The sequence below is a fragment of the Camponotus floridanus genome, unplaced genomic scaffold (assembly GCF_003227725.1).
Source record: "Camponotus floridanus strain SB8 unplaced genomic scaffold, Cflo_v7.5 scaffold134, whole genome shotgun sequence".
NCBI lineage: Eukaryota > Metazoa > Arthropoda > Insecta > Hymenoptera > Formicidae > Camponotus > Camponotus floridanus.
In genome coordinates, this window is record NW_020229253.1 from 721,012 (window position 1) to 732,059 (window position 11,048).

Genomic DNA, 11,048 nt, shown 5'->3' on the forward strand with positions numbered 1-11,048 from the left:
TTAACTTTACAAATATAAAAAAATTATGGAGGAGAAATTATTTCCGACCCTTATCTCCGCGATATCAGCGACACCTAATAAATGTCAATGAAAAAAAAGATTGTCCGTACGACAGAGATCAATTAGGAGAATGTAGAATGTTACGTACTTGAATAATTAATGGCGTAATTAATACATATCTTTTTCTGCTTTGCTATGATATTTGTAAATCTCAATTTCCTCCTTTTACGAAAGGAAAAATAATTTATCCGTCCGCTAAAGATAACGATAGAATAAAGATGCTCTAAACGCGCGTAAAATATGTAAAAATAGAGAACAGAGGAAAGCAGTCTTTTATAAGAACACTCTCTATATTATTAAATTCGAGAAATAAGCTCTGAAAAATTTGATGATCGCATATAAAACAGATTTAATTCCTTCCAAGAGATCTTATATTGATGAATGAAAGATATTTTCTAACCAAAATTAAATATTACAGTAATTTCTTCCTGCTTTCGAATTATCTCTGTTCGAATATTGGAGTCAACAGCACAAATGCGGAGCATATTAGAAGTGTAATTAGATATAATAAGTGTCATTATTTAAGCAGGAGCAATTGTGCTTAAAATATTTTTGATATTTTATATATATGAATCAGCCAAAAAGCTTTCTTCGTATAAAGAGCGGTATCTTCTAAGCATAAACGCGTCGCATGTTTGCTCGCGCAAATGTATGTGCGATCTATAAGCTGCGAAAACATGAAAGTCCAGTATTACCCTATCCATGTTTCACTAAACTTGATCCAGTCTTTGTCCCATGATCTGACACCTATAACTTCGAATACATTTGCATCATTTCACTTCCTCCTTTATCGAAGTCCACCTACGCAGCGGACATAAGCTGTCATAAGAGTTACCTGCATTCAACACAAATAATGTTACATATTTCTTAACTAAGTCAAGTTCGTTCCGGAGATAATATAATAGATGGAAGCCTTATTTCATCACGGTTACAATCGTGCTGAAAAAGTATGTAACATTTCCGTTTAACATTTAAATTTACTTGGAGTTGATGATATTTATTGTTTCTAATTAGAATTTTTTGCTGGTATAATTTTATTAATAATTTTAATAAATATTCATATTTACTTCCATACTACTGATTTTGATCAACATTATGTCCCTAATATACAAAATAAAATGCGTTTTAATTTCTTAGGATTTTAATTATACTGGATAGGACTTTAATTATCCTGCAATGATATCCGATGCGTTTGTATTATAAGAATACTTTACGCATGATTACAGATTTTCTTATCGTTCTGCAAATCTGAGATATTTAAATTGTACTATTAATTATGCAAATGAGAGAAAGTTATTTTTTAATACATAGATTAATATATTTTGTTAATTTTACAAAAATAAGCTGAATTCTGAATTATTAATATAGTAACACAATAACTATAAAATTGTAATTATATAGTTATTGTGTTACTATATTAATAATTCAGAATTCAGCTTATTTTTGTAAAATTAACAAAATATATTAATCTACGTATTAAAAAATAACTTTCTCTCATTTGCATAATTAATAGTATAATTTAAATATCTCAGATTTGCAGAACGATAAGAAAATCTGTAATCATGCGTAAAATATTCTTATAATACAAACGTATCGGGTATCATTGCAGGATAACTAAAGTCCTATCCAGTATAATTAAAATCCTAAGAAATTAAAACGCATTTTATTTTGTATATTACTCAGGGACATAATGTTGATCAAAATCAGTAGTATGGAAGTAAATATAAATATTTATTAAAATTATTAATAAAATTATACCAACAAAAAATTCTAATGTTAATAATGTATATCAATTTATGTATATTAGTACTGCATTAATTATTACTTGCTAATACACATAAATTAATATATGTATAGTATATTAATGTGTAATATATATATGATTTAATAGTGGATAATATTACAGTATAGATTATAATTTTAATATAATGTATAATAATTACGAATGTTTTGTATATAATAAAATATTGTATGTGTAATTAATAAATACTGTATTTATAAAATACTGTACATATAAATAATATTTAAATATATTTGTATATAAATATTAACAAATTAGTGCGTTATATTAATGTTTATATGTTATATGTAATAACATATTATATATGTTATTAATATTTTAAATCCTATAAAAAATATTCTTTACGAATGTGTTTTATTAATGTACTATTAATATTTTTAATTTAATAATAAATGATATGGCATAATTCTTGGAAAACGCTATCTCTATAACATTTTTATTCCACATTATAAGAAAACTTTAATTTTAATTTAAACATCTGCTTCGTTATGAGAAAAACACGATTATTGATTTGATCGATTTGAAAGATTTTTCGTTGTTTTATTCATATATCCACCATATAAATTTGAAAGAGTGAACAAAAATCTAAAAAATAGTTATTTATTATATTCTCTTATATACGATACTGTAATATTATACTCTAATGTTAATAAGTTACGTTTTTCATTAACCTGCTTAAAGACAATTTACTGATACAAACTCGTAATAATATAGTAAATAAAATTTTATTTGAATATATATTGTAAATTATAAAAATTATCAAATTTTTGGTAAAAGAATATACTACTTTTAAATAATATAAAGGAATTCAAATATATGCAGGGTGCTTCCGCAACATACAGATCGGTAAGTCGGGTTGCTTATCTGACGATCGGTCTTCTTTTACCGACCTCGCATAATTGAAAAATAATAAAATCAGAGGATCGATCATGTAATTCTTTTTCGTGAAAAGTGAAAAAATTCCTTGATTGATATCTTGAATGTAAATCCGTAGGGAATGAGGAAAGTGAAATCAGCTTCTAACATTGATATAGTGTAATTATAATATTTAATAACATAAATAACATTATATAAAAAAGATCTTAAAAATAAAATTCGAAACGCGTGTGCGGAAATCACTCCTCCGATAATTCGGAGAGTAAGGAAAAATTTTATGCGGAGGATTGCTTTATGTTTAGAAGAGAATGGCAGTTACATTGAGCATATATTGTGAACATTAAAAAATAGTTTTTTGTTTAAATTCATTATATTTTATCGGACCGTGTCTGCAGTAACGTACAAGCGATTTAAATACTGTGAATCAAATAATATACATATTCTATGCATACTTTTCTAATATATTTAACTCTTTTATGTACATATTTTTCTTTCTACACGGTTTTTTTCTAAAAACGCGATTTCTTATTATTGTGAAACGTATCTGCCACATAAAAATATCTTTTGCATTCGTGTATTTTTTAATACGATTTTTTTTAAATAATGGTTTTTTAATACATAGAATTTGACGGCGATTTTTTTCATTCTTACACAAATCATTTTAACGCGTAAAAAGAGTTGGATTGCTAAAGATACAAAAGTATTCTTTTTTTATTAAAAAAATGCGTAATTCTGCTTTCTACAAGAATTATTCTGCTTATTATTAATTTTCTAAGTTATAACTTTTACATTCTTAATATCTACAGCAGAATATTTCTTGTAGAAAGTAGAATTACGTATTTTTTTTATAATATTTTTTTAGCCTCTTATAATATTTTATTTGCATTCAAATCCATATCTTGACTTAAAAAAAGTAATTTGCTTGATGTGGAAAAATCTTTATAAGCTTATACCTATATTTATATAGACATTTTTAGGCTTGTAAAAATGAATAATGAACAACTTATTGAATTAGTGCGTCAATATCCCGTGCTATACGATTTATCGCATTCTAAATATAAAAAATTGAGTCATCTTGAAAATCACTGAGTTCAAACTCATCAAACTATACGGATATATGTGAATAATCATCACTGATACATTACGGATGTTACTGACACGACACTGATACGGCACTCACACGTCACGGATATGTGTAAATAGAAATTGTATATTCTTGTATTTAATAATTGTGTTGTGCATAAAGTTATTTCTGTTCTTAAGAGTGTGAAGCGAAAACGCAACAAAAAAATATATATATACACACATATTTTCTAAATAAATTTGCATTATTCTTGAAATATATGACACTATTTTTTTACCTGAATTTGCTTTGCCTCATGTATTACAATAAATAATTTTTTCCCTATTAATATTTTAAATGGGGATGGATAATTATTTATAAATTTTTTTATAACATTTAAAAATTTTTTTAAATAAATTTTATGGTTTATTTTATGGTTTTCATATAAAGTAATTTATGAATATTTTATTATAATTAATATTAACTATAATTAATTTTCGGATAAATATTTTTATCTTTTTATTATTACCATCAGAAACTCCGCCGAAGAAAATAATAAGCACTTCCAATAAAAGGAAATGCTTCTGGACCAGGCAGAATGTTTTCCATTTTAATAGAAGTAGAAACAGTAGAACATTACGTAACATTAATATATAATCATATTACCATTTTACTGTTATCATTTTTTAATAATGTCATTTGTAATTGTTGTATTAATTTTACTGGCAAGTATAAGTTATTTCATCTTAAATTACTGTCATCATCGATGACAGTAGATAGTTAAGATGAAATAATTTATACTTGCCAGTGAAATTAACACAACAATTACAAATGACATTATTAAAAAATGATAACAGTAAAATGGTAATATGATTATATATTAATGTTACCTTCTGTTCTACTGTTACATTCTGTTACGGTTGCTTTTATTATGTCTTCCCCACCCAATCGTACTATAATAAATTCAAAAAAACACAATTTACATAATGCGTCCTTCAGATTAGAAAGTAAACGTATTAGTTTATTGAAATAGCAAGTCTCACACATAAAAGATTTCAAGAATTTTTCAGTTAAAACAAATTAGATAAGTTTTGATTTAAAATGCAATTTTTTTTATAAGATTCTATACAATAATAATTTTATATTTTATGTTATATTTTAAATGATAATTTTCACTCTGCTATTTTTTAAAATTCTTTTAACTTAATGTTAGATTTTATCTATTTTATCTTTGAAGAAAGAAAATCAAATCTTTCAATAAAATTCAAGTCATTTTAAAAAAAGATAAATATGAATGAAAATATTAACATAAATATCAACATAAATATTACTTTTGGTTCTCTCTCTCTCTCTCTCTCTCTCTTGTTCTAGGATTATATTATATAAACATTGTAGATGTGTATTGTATATATGTATGTTTACATATACAGGGTGTTCGAGCAGATCGGGGCCAAATTTTAAAGAGTGATTCTTCATGATAAAATAAGATAAAAATCAAGAGTAAAAACATTTCGACGGAGGCTTCCTTTTTTAATTATAAACGTTTAAAGATTTACATAAAAGACACGGCAATCCGCCTGAAGCACGGCAATCCGCCCATCTCGGACGTGCGTAGGTTACGTCGCTAAAATCGTTATCAAAATATACCGTGATACATAAGTACAGAAGCTTACCTCTAGCAGTTGATGTAAAATCTGCGATATTCGACACGGCAATATTTTACTCCACACAAATCTGTTCACATAAATAATTAATAATGTTTTATAGGGTGCAATTGTTCTTCTGCGCGAATGTTCACACAAAAATTCACAAACACAAATATTCAGTGAAAACACTCATTGCACTTTTTTGTCTGCATAATAACGTAAAAGAACATTATAATAAATATTCAAAATGCCCACCATTCTGTTGTACGTAGAGTTCGATTCTTCTGTAGAAGAATGGGGGGCATTTTGAACATTTATTATAATGTTCTTCTACGTTATTATACAGACAACAAAAGTGCAATGAATATTTTTGGTGAACATTCGTGTTTGTGAGTTTTTGTGTGGACATTCGCGCGGAAGAACAATTGCCCTACCGTTGAAGAACAATACCCTATGAAATATTATTAATTATTTATGTGAGCAGATTTATATGGAGTAAAATATTGCCGTGTCGAATATCGCAGATTTTACATCAGCTGCTACGAGGTAAGCTTCTGTACTTATGTGTCACGGTATATTTTGGTAACGATTTTAGCGATGTAACCTACGCACGTCCGAGATCGGCGGATTGCCGTGCCTCAGGCGGATTGCCGTGCCTTTTATGTAAATCTTTAAACGTTTATAATTAAAAAAGGAAGCCTCCGTCGAAATGTTTTTACTCTTGATTTTTATCTTATTTTATCATGAAGAATCACTCTTTAAAATTTGGCCCCGATCTGCCCGAACACCCTGTATACAATACACATACATGAAGATTAGATATGTACATATATGTATGTTTATATATATATATATATATATATATATATATAAAGATATGTATGTTATATATATATATATATATATATATATAAAGATTAAATGTGTGTATATGTATATTTATATATGCAAAATTTGACCCAAATCGCAACATGATTTCGGAAGAACAGCCGATAAATGATTGCTACACAAAAATACATATACATAAATACATAATACATATCATTTGACATTTAAAAAAAGATAGGAATGATATTACAATTCCGATACTTATTTAGAGGTCCTAAATTCATATTTTAAGTTAGGACATATTTTAAATTAGAAATTTAATCTTGAAATAATTTATTACCGTATATGATATTTTTATATGCAGGATATTTCAGGATGTTAAATGGTGTTAAAGTCCTAATGGTTCCTCCAGGTGTTAAATGTCCTAATTTAAAATATAATTTTAGGACCGCATGAAAAAAAAATTCCTCTAAAAATGTGCTTATAAATATTTTGTTTAAGAAATATTTAGTTTTCTACTATTAATAAAGAGAAAGGTTTATGCATTCAGCTATTTCTGTTTTTCATAGATTTCCCCTGTCTCTTAGAATAGAGATCGATTTATTATATATGTTATATATGCTAATAATAAAGCTAGCTAGTTTTTATAATATCTTGTGGATAACATAAATAAAAAAATATTAATATTTGTAGAAAAGTACATTTTATAATTTATTTATATGTGTCAATGCTATATGTCAATGCAATTATGTAAAAATATCATATAATAACAAATTATTTCAAGATTAAATTTCTAATTTAAAATCTGTCCTAACTTAAAATATGAATTTAGGACCTCTAAATAAGTATCGGAATTGTAATATCATTCCTATCTTTCTTTTAGATGTCAAATGATATGTATTATGCTTTTTGTGTAGCAATCATTTATTGGCTGTTCTTCCGAAATCATGTTCCGATTTGAGTCAAATTTTGTAAATAAGTTCCTTTCAGATAAAATAAAAAATGCTTAAAAAGTATCTTAATTTTTGAATCGCGAAAAATCTTTCTCGTGTACTTCTTTTTTATTTAACAATATATGTCATTTGACATCTAAAGTTACAGAAAAGTTAGAAATGATATTACAATACCGATACTTGTTTAGAGGTCTTAAATTTATATTTTAGGACATTTAATCTTCAAATAATTTGTTATCGTATATGATATTTTTACATAATTGACATATAGCATTGACACATAAATAAATTATAACTTATATCTTTCCACAACCATCGATATGTTTTTTATTTATCCTATCAACATGATACTAGAAAGACCAGCTAGCTTTAATAACATAGTTAGTAAACCGGTTTTAAGTAAGTAACCGGTTTTTCTTAAGGGGTAACACCACTGTAGGATTTTGAAAAATCGATTTTTTTTTGCTTTAAACAATGCTTTAACATCATAAAAACAATATGCATTTGGTTTTATAGTAAAAAAATTTTTTAAAAGGCTCTACCAACGATTTTTCCGCAGCGCCTCGGAGCGTCCTTTGAGCATTAACGCGTCGCGTTCGGATTCATCGCTTTTGTCCTGTTTTACCTTTCAGGATAATAAGTGGCCCTGTTATTTATAGTACAGAAGATGCTTAGGGTTACTCAAAAGATCAACAGGGTACGAATGGGTACTCGCCTTCGCAATTTAAAAAAAAACACAAAAGGGCTCGGAGGAAAAGGCAAGTTGACAGGTAAATTGATCGACGAATTGTCAATTTATTATGGATTAGCTATACGCCGCAATCATGATTCCGTAGAAAAAATGCGGAATGAAATCTATGCGACGCTATTCCATAAATTATCAACCGACGAGAAACCGCAGCACGAAAAATGCCCATCCGGAGAAAATTCGTGGTGCTCGTGGCAAAAGGCACAGGCCATTGGTAATGTCGATTACAAGCATAAACCAGCTCTCTTGACTTCAGTTTTTGAAGCAATTTTACCAATTTATGAAGAATTAAGCAGCGACGATCTGCTTACTCGTTGCATTGGCGGCTATACTCAAAATAGCAACGAGAGTTTCAATTTGACAGTTTGGTCAATGGCTCCGAAATCGACCTCCAGTGGCAAGTATGTGCTTGATATTGCCATATATATTGCTGTAGGCATATATAATAATGGCCTATCAAGTGTCATGAGGCTCATGCAAAATTTAGGCATGAAACTGGGACAAACTGTTATAATTTCTGCGTCGAAACGGACGAGCGCCGCATCAAGTATTCGGAGCGATCGCTGACTGATGCTGCAAAAGAGGCCCGATTGCAATTAAAATCATCTAGGAAGGAAGAAGAAGAGGCGAGCATCAATCTGGATGGCCAAATGTATGGTGCAGGCATCGCCGATTAAAGGTAAACATAAATTTCAAGCATTTTAAGTGCTCGTAAAACTTTAACGTGTTTTTCTCGAAACCGCTTTTTTCAATCTTAGCGAACACATTACTTCAACACGGTTGCATGGATCAGTTTGAAATTTTGACAGTAGCTTCACAATTACATCCTTTATAGAAGTACGTAGGGGTTTTTCGATTCGATGTAAACTTTTTATTTTATAAACAATTTACTGCTTATTTTTTGGCAAAAAATCGAATTTTTTTTTCAAAAGTGCACCGTTTCTACAAAATTTGATTAAATAAAAAATCCCTACGTACTTCTATAGCCAATAGTATATAAATTTAAAATTTTTTTGGTTTTTTGTTCTAGGTCTTATATTTCACGAGAAATTGGTTCGCTATTGGAAGCGTTTTTTAAAAAGATCATTTCGAAGATTAGCTCTCTCGTTGCCATTTTGTACAAAAATGTTAGAGATAGGTGGCTCGCCACGATTGCGTAGTGTCGCCATCTGCGGCATTTTTCTATCATCTTCTTGTTGTTCGTTTTTTTCCCGGGCCGTGCGTGATCCTCTCAGAGTTTTCTTTACTTCGTCTGTATTTCTCCCAAGTGCAATACACAGTTACTTATAAATCGATGCTATTTAATTGACCCCCTGAGTCGTGACGATCCTTAACTCTAACAAAAAATAATAATAAAAAAATTTTTTTCTATACTTAAATATATGCTGAATAAACCCTCTAAAAAAAAATTCCCATTCCTTTTATTATATTCCCCAAAAAAATTGTCAAAGTTAGGCCTTTTTTTCGGCCGCTACAGTGGTGTTACCCCTTAAAAGGCAGGAGAAATCTATGAAAAAACAGAGATAGCATTCTAAATGCATGAACTTTTGTCCTGATGAATAGAAAAAAACCAAATAAATGGAATACATATGCATGACAAGAACACTCCAACTATCAAAAGAAAAATACTATGCAATATAAGTAGTAATCTACTTGAACAAACTCTACCGTTTATGCATTTAACATTTAACATTTAAAATAAATTAACTAACTTGACGGCTCAAGTATAAAATATATAAATTTAACTAAATAATTAGGCAATATCGAGCCAACGCAGATGTAAGGCGTGAAGTAATAAAAAAACTACTTCCATAATCCACACTTTATTGATGATCAGTCATACGTTTCGGACTCTTTTCGAGCCTTCTTCAGTGAAATACAGTAAAATAGTTCGACATTACGCGACCATCTTAACCGTCCGATCTATGAATCTCCTAACGGTACAAGATGCAAGGAAAGTTGCATCGGACACAAAAAAACGCGTCAGAGAAGGACACGAACATCTCGCTATGTCCAACGACACTTAACCGACAATTAGCGGAACGAGAAATTCATTCTCGTTTCATTAATTGTCCTTGGACATCAATAAAATGTGGATTATGGAAGTAGTTTTTTATTGCTTCACGCCTTACATCTACGTTAGCTCGATATTGCTTAATTTATTTAGTTAAATTTATATATTTAACATTTAACATTTATTTTTCTATGTACGCAAAGAAAAATACTTGACATAGCAGCCACATAATTGACTCTTGTCATGCCCTCTCACTGCGCAAGTTATATATATATATCTGACGCAATCACATGTTTGATCGTAATCTTCCACTTTCTTGTCGCAATTTCTGTGTCATTTCTCGGTTATTATCATATATTAAACCGTGGCTGTGTATAATAAAAAAAGTTCACAAGTGAAAATGTGCAAACGTATACGTTTACGGAGATAATCAAAACAAGAATTTTCCAGGAATAAGACCTTCTCTATCGATGAGTATGCTTTTTTTTAAATATAAGTCGCAAAGACGAAAGATCAAATTCCGCGGACATTATACCAGCTTTTTTATTTCTTGTTTTCTCTTTGGAATGTTGCAAAAGTAATATTGCTTTTTATAAAATTGAAATTTCGAATAGCTGAAATCATATAGTTTTTGCAAGAGTGGTCGACTAAATTATTAATAAAATGCTTGAGTCACTAAGTTGTGGTTGCCTAAGAACCATCAATATAATAAGTCGAATGTGATGAGTGATGTGCATGAGTTTGTTATTCTGATTTTTGTATCTTTTGTTTTCAATAGAACGAATTGTAATTATATATAATAAATGAATCTGACAATAATAAGAAGTCTGCGCGCTAAATATTAAAAATTGTGAACAAATCACTATTATATAATAATGTCGCATTTGTTTTATTTTATATATATATATATATATATATATATATATATATATATATACAAGAAATATTCTGCTGTAGATATTAAGAATGTAAAAGTTATAACTTAGAAAATTAATAATAAGCAGAATAATTCTTGTAGAAAGCAGAATTACGCATTTTTTATAAAAAAAGAATACTTTT